This window comes from Salmo salar, chromosome 01 (assembly GCF_965601325.2).
Source record: "Salmo salar chromosome 01, fSalSal1, whole genome shotgun sequence".
Taxonomy (NCBI): Eukaryota; Metazoa; Chordata; class Actinopteri; order Salmoniformes; family Salmonidae; genus Salmo; species Salmo salar.
This window is the reverse complement of record NC_138291.1, coordinates 17,266,979-17,280,353: the sequence shown is the minus strand read 5'-3', so window position 1 is coordinate 17,280,353 and position 13,375 is coordinate 17,266,979.

Here is a 13,375-nt window from a genome sequence, read left to right as displayed (position 1 = left end):
TGCTGTTCCGATTGTTGGGAATTTATTCAAGCTGCCGTCAATCAAAATTAACATAGGTCACTACTTTTCAAATGTTTAGTTGTTTACATGGTTACACAAATACTCCCGAGTCGATGTTCACGTAATAATAAGGAATCCCCCTCGACCGCACCTGCAAATTGGGGATAAAATATTTTCAATTGACCCCCATTGTAAAAGAGACAACTTTTTTGTTATACTGAAATAACAAAACATACCGAAAGCTGCTTTGTTGTTCAAAGTAATGTTACACTGAACAAAAAATATAAACGCAACTTGCAACAATTTCAAAGATTTCACTGAGCTACAGTTCATATAAGGAAATCAGTCAATTGAAATAAATGAATTAGGCCCTAATCTATGGATTTCACATGACTGGGATTACAGATATGCATCTGTTGGACACAGACGCCTTCTAAAAAAGGTAGGGGTGTGGATCAGAAAACCAGTCCGTATCTGGTGTGAGCACCATTTGCCTCATGCAGCCCGCCACATCTTCACAGAGAGTTGATCAGGCTGTTGATCCACTCCTCTCCCATAGGGCGGCCCACAATTGGCCCAGTGTCGTCCGGGTTATGGGTTGGCCGGCGTAGGCCGTCATTGTAAATAAGAATTTGTTCTTAGCTGACTTGCCTAGATAAATAAACAATTCAATGGCTGTGTGAATTTGCTGGATAGCCCTGCTGGAAAATCCAGCTTAGAACCGTAGCGGTGCGTGGTACAATCACTGGCATAACTCCCCCTCCCCTCATGCCGTGCGACCGTGAGATATAGGCCTAAAGGCCAGGACAATAAGAAGACACAGCGACAGAATGAATTCAACTATACATTTGTTTTATTTTATTTAAGTAGGCAAGTTAGTTCAGAACAAAATCTTATTTTACAATGGCGGCTTACCCCCCCGGCCAAACCCTCCCGTAACCTAGATGACGCTGGGCCAATTGTGCGCCGCCGTATGGGACTCCAGATCACGGCCAGTTGTGATACAGCCCGGGATCGAACCAGGGTCTGTAGTGATGCCACTAGCACTGAGATGCAGTGCCTTAGACTGCTGTGCCACTTGGATAGCAACCTCTGTCCAGTGAAGTCCACAAAGCATATTGCATGTACAGCAACAGAAAATTACATGACCTACAGCATGGTCAAGCAAGTTAATGTTTACGACATTTTCGGACTACTAAACAACTATTGAATTAGAACCATAGAGAGTTACCGCAAGTCACAAAGAAAACAGGAGCTTCCTCCACTATTCCAGCACCATTTCAACTTCAACATTTCATCCTCATCAAAATCACCTCGGCTTAGTCTAATACAGTAACAACTAAAATATACCAAAAACAATTTAGTCCAATCAACATCAGCTAAATATGATGTGGGTGTCCATGTTTCTGATTTATGTGTGTGTGTGTGCGTTCGCGCAAGTAGAAAAACATGTTGACTCATGAAACAGTCTATCACTCTGTCATACAGTACACACTTTTATTATTTGTTGTCCTAGGCTACCTGGTTAAAATTATTGCTGGCTAGCCTAACTTCCAATCATGGGCAATGTTAGCTAGTTAACATTAGCCTCCTACATCTAATTTCCATCCTCTCGAGCCAGGGGCACAACAATGTATGAATTAATTGTTGGATCAGAATCGCCGTTATAATCATTGGCCAGTATGGATCCCTATCTCCATCCATCGTTCATTTAGGAAAGGGCCAATTTTAGTTAGCTGGCTAGCTAGCCATCGGAGGACAACAACACAACAAGATGCAACAATTTAAGTTTTTCTGTCAATGATGTATGCGCTCAATGGGATTTGATCGGAACGACGCCAAATCCAAGCTGGCTTCCCTTGACAATTTTTTGGGGTGTGCCAGGACCATTCACATTTGAGCTTGCTTAGTTTAGCTCAACAATGATTGGCACATTTTTTATACTTTTTTTTAATCAAGGGAGGCCAGATGCTCGCTGGCTTCCCTTGCCTTCAACGCTACAGCCGACAACAATGTCATACTGGTTTGGACCAGACAGCACCAGATAGATGGCCTACACGTAGAGACAGAGGGGCGCTGTTTCACTCGCTCAGATCCTATGAGATACATCAAATCAAATTGTATTTGTCACATGCGCCGAATACAACAGGTGTAGGCCTTAAAGTGAAATGCTTACTTACAAGCCCTTAACCAACAATGCAGTTCAAGAAAGAGTTAAGAAAATATTTACTAAATAAACTAAAGTAAAAAATTAAATCAAAAGTAACACAACAAAATATCAATAACCAGGCTATATACAGGTTAATGTATACATTAAGTCTCTTGCGAATTAAAGGAAAAGTATCTATTCTAGGTATTCTATTGTTTACAAAAATTATTACAACGTCTGATTGTTGTGGCTACTAATCTTAGATGTCAAATTAGCCACTTGATGCTTGAATGAATGTTGACTGCATTGTACACACTTGGCAAACAGTCTTGGAGAGGAGGGCAGGGTTACTTGGTGTATACTACAGGTTAGTCTTGGAGAGGAGGGCAGGGTTACCTGGTATATACTACAGGTGAGTCTTGGAGAGGAGGGCAGGGTTACTTGGTGTATACTACAGGTGTGTCTTGGAGAGGTGGGGTAGGATTACCTAGTATATACTACAGGTGAGTCTTGGAGAGGAGGGTAGGATTACCTGGAATATACTACAAGTGAGTCTTGGAGAGGAGGGCAGGGTTACTTGGTATATACTACAAGTGAGTCTTGGAGAGGAGGGCAGGGTTACTTGGTATATACTACAAGTGAGTCTTGGAGAGGAGGGCAGGGTTACCTGGTATATACTACAGGTGAGTCTTGGAGAGGAGGGCAGGGTTACCTGGTATATACTACAGGTGAGTCTTGGAGAGGAGGGTAGGATTACCTGGTATATACTACAGGTGAGTCTTGGAGAGGAGGGCAGGGTTACCTGGTATATAATACAGGTGTGTCTTGGAGAGGAGTGTAGGATTACCTGGTATATACTACAGGTGAGTCTTGGAGAGGTGGGGTAGGATTACCTGGTGTATACTACAGGTGAGTCTTGGAGAGGAGGGCAGGGTTACCTGGTATATACTACAGGTGTGTCTTGGAGAGGAGGGTAGGATTACCTGGTATATACTACAGGTGAGTCTTGGAGAGGAGGGTAGGATTACCTGGTATATACTACAGGTGAGTCTTGGAGAGGAGGGTTAGGATTACCTGGTATATACTACAGGTGAGTCTTGGAGGAGGGGTAGGATTACCTGGTATATACTACAGGTGAGTCTTGGAGGAGGTGTAGGATTACTTGGTATATACTATAGGTGAGTCTTGGAGAGGAGGGGTAGGATTACATGGCATACAGTACAGGTGAGTCTTGGAGAGGAGGGGTAGGATTACCTGGTATACAGTACAGGTGAGTCTTGGAGAGGAGGGGTAGGATTACCTGGTATACAGTACAGGTGAGTCTTGGAGAGGAGGGGTAGGATTACCTGGTATATACTACAGGTGAGTCTTGGAGAGGAGGGCAGGGTTACCTGGTATATACAAGTGAGTCTTGGAGAGGAGGGTAGGATTACCTGGTATATACTATAGGTGAGTCTTGGAGAGGAGGGTAGGATTACCTGGTATATACTACAGGTGAGTCTTGGAGGGGTAAGATTTACCTGGTATATACTACAGGTGAGTCTTGGAGAGGAGGGTAGGATTACCTGGTATATACTACAGGTGAGTCTTGGAGAGGAGGGGTAAGATTTACCTGGTATATACTACAGGTGAGTCTTGGAGAGGAGGGGTAAGATTTACCTGGTATATACTACAGGTGAGTCTTGGAGAGGAGGGTAGGATTACCTGGTATATACTACAGGTGAGTCTTGGAGAGGAGGGTAGGATTACCTGGTATATACTACAGGTGAGTCTTGGAGAGGAGGGTAGGATTACCTGGTATATACTACAGGTGAGTCTTGGAGAGGAGGGTAGGATTACCTGGTATATACTACAGGTGAGTCTTGGAGAGGACGGGTAGGAGTACCTGGTATATATAGTACAGGTTAGTCTTGGAGAGGAGGGTAGGATTACTTGGTATAGTGCAGGAGACAATGTCATAATTATCCAAATCTAGGGACAGGCCCGCTGGCCAAAAAACGGTTGAATCAACGTTGTTTCCACATCATTGCAACCCCAAAAATGTATGTGATGACATTGAATCAATGTGGAAAACTAGTTGGATTTGCAAAAAGTCATCAATGTAAGGGCATTTAATATTTTTTTCACCCAACTTTTAACCTAATTCCAATGGCGGTAAATATTTTTTGTTGATTTCACGCTAGTTGACAACTCAATCAAATGTAAATCAAAACTACATGTAAAAATACTTACCTGGTGCACAAGTGTTCAGTTAATGTTGGTTTGCCTGTAGAATAATAGGGGAGACAGTCCTTTCTTCTTGGTCCAAAAATACTCCTGATGAAGTCCCTGATGAAATGATGTTCACTGAAGTAGTTTAAACCTATACGGTTATGTTTTCCAGATCCATATTGCTTCTACATCTGCATTGCTTGATGTTTGGGGGTTTAGGCTGGGTTTCTGTATAGCACTTTGTGACATATGCTGATGTAAAAAGGGATTTATAAATACATTTGATTGATTGGTTCATATTGGAGAGGGGGTTTTCATCCAAATGGTTGAAAATAAATTCTGCAAATCAGAGATTCCAAGTTTGTGAAACAATTATCAACTTCCATCTGGGGTTCAGCAACCCTCAGCACCAGGACCCTGGAGGGAAAAGCCTTCCCCACATTAAAAGCAGCTCCAAAACCTCCCCTGACTCCGAAGAAGTATAAGGCCTTGAAAGATAATTATAGCTAATTACAACATATGTCTATACTCTTTTTTTGTATTGCAAGCTAGGCTTTATTTAACTAGGCAAGTCAGTTAAGAACACATTATCATTTACAATGACGGCCTACCAAAAGGCAAAAGGCCTCCTGTGGGGACGGTCGCTGGCATAAAGAAAAATTATAATACAAAAACTAAAATATATGTAGGTGTGGGAAATGTGATGACCTTGTGTCCAAGCAGGCTACACGTAGTTACTGTGTGTGTGTGGAAAACATTTAACTTGTTTATCTAGTGTAGTCGGTTTGTAACTTCACTCTCTACTTGTAGCTGTACAGTCGTGGCCAAAAGTTTTGAGAATGACACAAATATGAATTTTCACAAAGTCTGCTGCCTCAGTTTGTATGATGGCAATTTGCATATACTCCAGAATGTTATGAAGAGTGATCAGATGAATTGCAATTAATTGCAAAGTCCCTCTTTGCCATCATGCAAATGAACTGAATCCCCCAAAAACATTTCCACTGCACTTCAGCCCTGCCACAAAAGGACCAGCTGACATCATGTCAGTGATTCTCTCGTTAACACAGGTGTGAGTGTTGACGAGGACAAGGCTGGAGATCACTCTGTTATGCTGATTGAGTTTGAATAACAAACTGGAAGCTTCAAAAGGAGGGTGGTGCTTGGAATCATTGTTCTTCCTCTGTCAACCATGGTTACCTGCAAGGAAAGACGTGCCGTCATCATTGCTTTGCACAAAAAGGCCTTCACAGGCAAGGATATTGCTGCCAGTAAGATTGCACTTAAATCAACTATTTATCGGATCATCAAGAACTTCAAGGAGAGCGGTTCAATTGTTGTGAAGACGGCTTCAGGGAGCCCAAGAAAGTCCAGCAAGCGCCAGGACCATCTCCTAAAGTTGATTCAGCTGCGGGATCGGGGCACCACCAGTACAGAGCTTGCTCAGTAATGGCAGCAGGCAGGTGTGAGTGCATCTGCACGCACAGTGAGGCGAAGACTTTTGGAGGATGGCCTGGTGTCAAGAAGGACAGCAAAGAAGCCACTTCTTTCCAGGAAAAACATTCTTTACTCTCTTTTTTTCAAACTGAGTTTTTGTCCGCATCTTGCATGCCGCAGCTCTCACGACTTTTGCTCGAGCATAGAATGCACAGCCGTGAGATTGGTTATTATGCCCGCGCTCAGAGGCTCCCTGTTCCGGACCAGCTCAGCCGAATGCCCGGTCTCCAACTGATGCCAGCCTCGATGATCATGCTGATAACTCCATTACACTGGTATGCCATGAAGGTAATTCCTTGGTTCAGGAATGGATATACAGTACCAGTCAAAAGTTTGGACACACCTACTCATTCCAGGGTTTTTCTTTATTTTTTACTATTTTCTACATTGTAGAATAGTAGTGAAGACATCATCACTATGACATAACACATATGGAATCATGTTGTCACCCCAAAAAAGTTAAACAAATCAAAATATATTTTATATTTGAGATTCTTCAAAGTTGCCACCCTTTGCCTTGATGACAGCTTTGCTGCGGAGTTCAAGTAACAGACACATCTCAACATCCACTGTTCAGAGGAGACTGCTTGAATCAGGCCTTCGTGGTTGAATTGCTGCAAAGAAACCACTACTAAAAGAAACCAATAAGAAGAAGAGACTTGCTTGGGCCAAGAAACACGAGCAATGGACATTAGACCGGTGGAAATCTGTCCTTTGGTCTGATGAGTCCAAATGTGAGATGTTTGGTTCCAACTGCCGTGTCTTTGTGAGACACAGAGTAGGTGAATGGATGATCTCTGCATGTGTGGTTCCCACTGTGAAGCATGGAGGAGGAGGTGTGATGGTGTGGGGGGCTTTGCTGGTGACACAGGGATTTATTTAGAATTCAAGGCACACTTAACCAGCATGGCTACCACAGCATTCTGCAGCGACACACCATCCCATCTGGTTTGCACTTAGTGGGACTATCATTTGTTTTTCAACAGGACAATGACCCAACACACCTCCAGGCTGTGGCGGGGCTATTTGACCAAGAAGGAGAGTGATGGTTTGCTGCATCAGATGGCTTGGCCTCCACAATCACCTGACCTCAACCCAATCGAGATGGTTTGAGATGAGTTGGATGGACCGCAGAGGGAAGGAAAAGCAGCCAACAAGTGCTCAGCATATGTGGGAACTCCAAGACTGTTGGAAAAGCATTTCTCATGAAGCTGGTTGAGAGAATGCCAAGAGTGTGCAAAGCTGTCATCAAGGCAAAGGGTGGCTACTTTGAAGAATCTAAAATATATTTTGATTTGTTTAACACTTTTTGGGCTATTGCATTATTCCATATGTGTTATTTCATAGTTTTGATGTCTTCACTATTATTCTACAATGTAGACTGGTACTGTATATATCCTATATATATCCTATATAATAATTTATAGAACAACCTGGCTACTACCAATGTCAAGGAGCCTGTTTGAGGTGATAATGATTTTAGGGAAAGGAGGGTACCTAGTCAGTTGTCCAACTGAATGTATTCAACTAAAATGTGTCTTAACCAAACCCCTCTGAATCATAGAGGTGCGGGGGGCTGCCTTAATCTACATTCACGTCTTCGGCGCCCGGGGAACAGTGGGTTAACTGCCTTGCTCAGGGGCAGAACGACAGATTTTTACCTTGTCAGCTCAGGGATTCGATCCAGCAACCTTCCGGTTACTAATCCAACGCTCTAACCACTAGGCAGGCTATTTCTCAGTGTTCAATTTGACCATATTGACTACAATGATTAGTTGTTTCCCTTTTCAAGGAAAATTAACATAAACGATTCCAAAGTTTATTATGCAACTATGATTGACTGGATTTATTGGTGGTTGAACCGTTGTCCCTCATAGATGGGCCTAGTGCCCAGGGTCCACCCACCCCAGGGCAGTTCTGATTGGGACACCAACCCCCACACACCAGGCATGGCCCTGGGATGCCCCAGAACCTCCCATCCTCACCCATGGACCCCCATAGGTAGGACCAGGCTGAATCCGCAGAGGCAGACTTTCCTGAAAGTAGCCTACTCACTTGTGATTTTGGACATCATCAAATCTGTCTGTGCTGTGGTCCCTCCCTTCTGTAGGTGTCTGTTGTGCAACAGGGACGTACAGCAGGAGGGACCACAATGGAGCTACAGTCAGCATCAGAGGATCCATGCACACCTCCACCCACCCTGCCTCTGCCCTTAGCCCTGCTTCTGCCCAACCAGCCCCTACCCCTGCACACCTCCACCAGCCTGCCTCTGCCCTTAGCCCTGCTTCTGCCCAACCAGCCCCTACCCCTGCATACCTCCACCAGCCTGCCTCTGCCCTTAGCCCTGCTTCTGCCCAACCAGCCCCTACCCCTGCATACCTCAACCCAGCCTGCCTCTGCCCTTAGCCCTGCTTCTGCCCAACCAGCCCCTACCCCTGCATATCTCAACCCAGCCTGCCCCAGGCAGCCCTTGCCCCTACGCCTGACTTTGTAACCTTGTTTATTTGGAAATACTTCATTTATTTAACTTTGTGTCAGTTACACATACATTTTCTTTTAAAGCATGGTTCCATTAAAAACTGTTTGTCTGCACTCTTTCAGCAGTATGGAATGTGTGTGTATCGAGAGAGTGAGAGGGAGAGATCTGGAGATCCCCTTTATTGTCTGTCTGTACCCTGCAGTGGTGGGACCAAGTCATTGTTTTGCAAGTCACAAGTAAGTCTCAAGTCTCAAGTCAAGACAGGCAAGTCCGAGCCAACTCTCAAGTCAAGTCTCAAGTCCTAAACTTTGAGTTTCGAGTCCTAAACAGTCATAATGTGCGCTTCACCAAATGTAATACCGTTTCATATTTTTAACAAGAGTAATAGTATATTACATTTACGCAAATCATGAATGCTTTTAGAAATATCTATATATGTATTACTTTCCAAATAAACGTTATATTTCCATGGAAATACATGGGTAGCCATGAGAAATACTTTTTCTCAGCTAGCACAATTTGATTGGCTGCTGTCCGATTCAAACTGTAATCCGTTAAATGAAGAGTTGATGCGCTGCACACTTTTTTAATAGCATAATTTTTTATATTTGGGCTTGGGGAGGGTATCAAGTCAGGTCAAGTCATAAGGCTCAAGTCCAAGTCAAGTCACGAGTAATTGGTGTTAAAGTCAAAGTCGAGTTGCAAGTCATCATATTTGCGACTCGAGTCTGACTCGAGTCCAAGTCATGTGACTCGAGTCCACACCTCTGGTACCCTGTGCGGTAAAATCTGCAGCTCTCTGTTAATGTGCCATAGCTGACAGAAAGCTCTCACTAGCAGGACAGATGGGGAGGTGGGAGAACCAGAGACTTCCTTCTACACCATCCTGAGCCTACTGTATAAAGTCACCCAGCTGTGCTGAACACCATGGGGAATAGATTAGATTAGATTTAGATAGACCTCTCCAGCTAACAATTCTAAGGAGAGAGAATGTTTATGTAATTTTACCTGTAATGTTCCCCTAATGTTTGAGTGTCCAGTTTTCTGTTAATTAGGGGAAAATTGTATCTATCTTTATTTATTTTATGTAGAAAAAACCTTCTGATAACCCTTTTAGCATGTTTTGGTGTTAAAGTTCGGAGAACATTCCCTTTGTCACACCTTGATCTGTTTCGCCTGTCTTTGTTGATTGTCTCCACCTCCCTCCAGGTGTCGCCCATCTTCCCCATTATCCCCTGTGTATTTATACCTGTGTTCTCTGTCTGTTGCCATTTTGTTTTGTTCGTCAAACCTACCAGCGTTTGTTTCCCTGCTCCTTCCTGTTTTCCTGCTCCTGTTTTCTAGTTCTTCCCGGTTTTGACCGTTCTGCCTGCCCTGACCCTGAGACTGCCTGCCGTTCTGGATCCTTTATTCATTCTCTGGATTATTGACCCCTGCCTGCCTTGACCTGTCGTTTGCCTGCCCCTGTTGTTAGGAATAAACTTTTGTTTCTTCAACTCTGTCTGCATCTGGGTCATACCTCAAACGTGATAGTACGAACTGGCCCAGACTGACCCAGCAGACTCGGCCCAGCTCCGCAATGCCATCTCCTCCCAAGGAGCCACCATTGGAAGGCACGAGGAGTTGGAGGCATTGGCTGGAGGGGGCGGAACATCCATTCATTGTGTGGACTGACCACAAGAAACTGGAATATCTCCACACTGCCAAGCCCCTCAATTCCAGGCAGGCTAGATGGGCCCTACTGTTCACCCAGTTCAACTTCTCCCTCTCCTACCGGCTGGGATCAATGAACATCAAGCCAGATGCGCTGTCACGCCGCTATAGCCCCATGACTACTACCCCAGAACCTGAGACCCTCCTTCCCACCTCGTGCCTGGCGACGGCACTCAGCTGGGGAATAGGGAAGCAGGTTCGGGAGGCGCAGCATTCCCGTGCCTGACGCGGTCTTGGAGTGGGCCCACTCCTCCAGACTTGCCTGCCACCCAGGCTCCTGTCGGACCTTGGCTTTTCTGCAACAATGCTTTTGGTTGCCTACCATGGTCCCTGACATCTCCACATTCGTCCCCGCTTGCACGTTTTGTGCACAAAACAAGACTCCTCAGCAAGCGCTGCCTGGTCTCCTCCAACCCCTCACCGTCCCTGGTCTCACATTTCCCTGGACTTTGTGACAAGTCTTTCCCCGTCTGATGGCAACACCGCCATCCTGACTGTGGTGGATCGCTTTTCCAAGGCCGCCCATTTCATTCCTCTCTGGAAGCTACCCTCTGACAAGGAGACGGCCCAGCTCATGGTGCAGCACTTCTTCCTGATCCATGGACTGCCCGTGGACATGGTCTCCAACTGGGGTCCTCAGTTCTCGTCCCGGTTCTGGAAGGTGTTCTGCACCCTCATTGGGTCATCGGCAAGCCTGTCCTCCGGGTTCTACCCCCAGTCCAACGGCTAGTCGGAGCGAGCAAACCAGGACCTCGAGACTACTCTGCGCTGCCTGGTCTCCGCCAACCCCACCACCTGGAGCCAGCAACTTGTGTGCGTGGAAAACGCCGGCAACACCCTTCCCTGCTCTGCCACGGACCTATCGCCATTTGAGTGTTCCCTGGGGTAATAGCCCCCTCTCTTCCCCGAGCAGGAAGAAGAGGTCGGCATACCTTCTGCCCAGATGTTTGTCCGCCGCTCTCGTCATACCTGGAGGAAAGCTCAGTCGGCCCTCTTCAAAACCACCTCCATGTATCGACGACAAGCGGATTGCCACCGGACCCCGGCTCCCCGGTATCGTCTCGGGCAGAAGGTATGGCTATACACCCGGGATCTGCCCCTCCGGGTGTAATCCCGCAAACTCTCCCCCCGGTTTATTGTCCCGTTTCCCATCTCCAAAATTATTAGCCCCTCTGCTGTTCGTCTTCTGTTGCCCCGAACCCTTCGTATACATCCCACCTTTCATGTGTTCAGAGTTAAACCCATGTCTCACAGCCCTTTGTCTTCTGTTTCCAGGCCCACACCTCTCCCCCGTCTCAACGACGGCCAACTGGTGTACATGGTGAGGCGTCTCCTGAAGGTTCGACATCGGGGAAGGGGGTTCCAGTACCTGGTTGACTGGAAGGGTTATGGCCCAGAGGAGAGGTGCTGGGTCCCCTCCAGGGACATCCTGGGCCCAGGCCTCATCGCAGATTTCCAACACAGACACCCCGGTCAACCAGGTATGTGCCCAGGTATGATGCCAGGTGGCGCCCCTATGACGCCTGGGTCCCCCTTATTCATCAAACCTACCAGCGTTTGTTTCCCTGCTCCTGCCTGTTTTCATGCTCCTGTTTTCTAGTCCTTCCCGGTTTTGACCGTTCTGCCTGCCCTGACCCTGAGACTGCCTGCCGTTCTGGAGCCTTTATACGTTCTCTAGATTATTGACCCCTGCCTGCCTTGACCTGTCGTTTGCCTGCCCCTGTTAGGAATATACTTTTGTTTCTTCAACTCTGTCTGCTTCTGGGTCATACCTCAAACGTGATACCCTTAATGTCAAACAGAACGTATCTAGAACTTACAATGTTCTCAATATACCACATTAATGTTCTAGATGTGTTTTATGGGATGTTGGAAGAACATTAGTGTCCAGTTTTCTGATGGTTAGGAGAATATTCCATCAACGTTCCACCAAACATAAACAGAACATGGTTGCCATGTTCTCAGAATGTAAGATAATAATGTTCTAGACATGCTTTATGGGAACATCGCTAAAATATTTCTGTGTCAGTTGTCAAGATGTTGCCAGATAGTCCCAAAGAGGCATTTTTGGGGGGGAGAATGTTATTACATATCACGCCTTGTTACTGTTGCCAAGCACATCAAGGCTCTGATTGGTAAACCACTGATCCATTCACAGCTCTTTTTGTCTGTTGGCAAGGTTACTCATACTCAGAGTGCTTTTAACATACAGCGTTTTCAAGTTACATATTTGACACATTATTACATTGTGCATTTTTATACAGTAATTGTTAGTCAAATGTATTTGATGACAGGTAAGATGACTGAGAATACATTCTCATTTACAGCAACAACCTGGGGAATAGTTACAGGGGAGAGGAATTTGCCAGTTGGAAGCTGGGGATGATTAAGTGGCCATGATGGTATGAGGGCCAGATTGGGAATTTAGCCAGGATACCAGGGTCAACATCCCTACTCGTACAACAAGTCCTAGAATAAGAGCTAGAACAGAGCAACCATGTCTGTCGGCGGAGGGTTGACAAGATATTAACTGCTTATCCTCAATTTTTTTATGAGAAATATTACAATGAAAATTCCAGATTCTCTGCATAACAAAATAATATATAACTCAGACACCCATACATACCCCACAAGTCATGCCACCACAGTCCCCAGGTCCAAAACGAATTCACGGCAATGCAGTGTTATACTGAGCCATAATCACATGTAACTCCCATCCATCTCCAATTCCTCAAGCAAACAGCAAAATTACCGTTAGAAAAGTTATAAAACAACATCTCATGGCACAATAGGTATTGTGAAATTATACACACACACATACACACTCTAATACACACATTATTGTTAGTACTTTGTTATATAAAATATGTGTGTGACTGTTCTTGTCTATAAGCGTATCAGTGTTTTGTTACTTGTCGTGTTTCATATTTTTGTGTGCTGCAGGAAGAATAGCTGCTGCTTCGGCAAAAGCTAATGGGGATCCAAATATGACAATAGGGGCGTCAGGGCCTCTTGAAATCCTTGCCGCCCAGAGTGTGGAAAGCCACCAACAAATTAACAAAGACAACATTTTAAAGCATCTCTCAATCCGTTTGGTCGCTGAGCAAATTGAAAAAGCAACTACTCTCTAAGAGGTAGGCGAGTTGTGGTGGTAAAAATGTTTGATTGGACTGTTGTACAATAATACAGTGAGCTATGATGTCATAAAGGGCATCCAACATGTCACCCCAATCTAATTATGATGATCGCCCCTCCTTTATGACATCACTACTATACGATAAATTTAATGTTGATGATTTCAACAGGGTGATAGATTGAAATGTGTC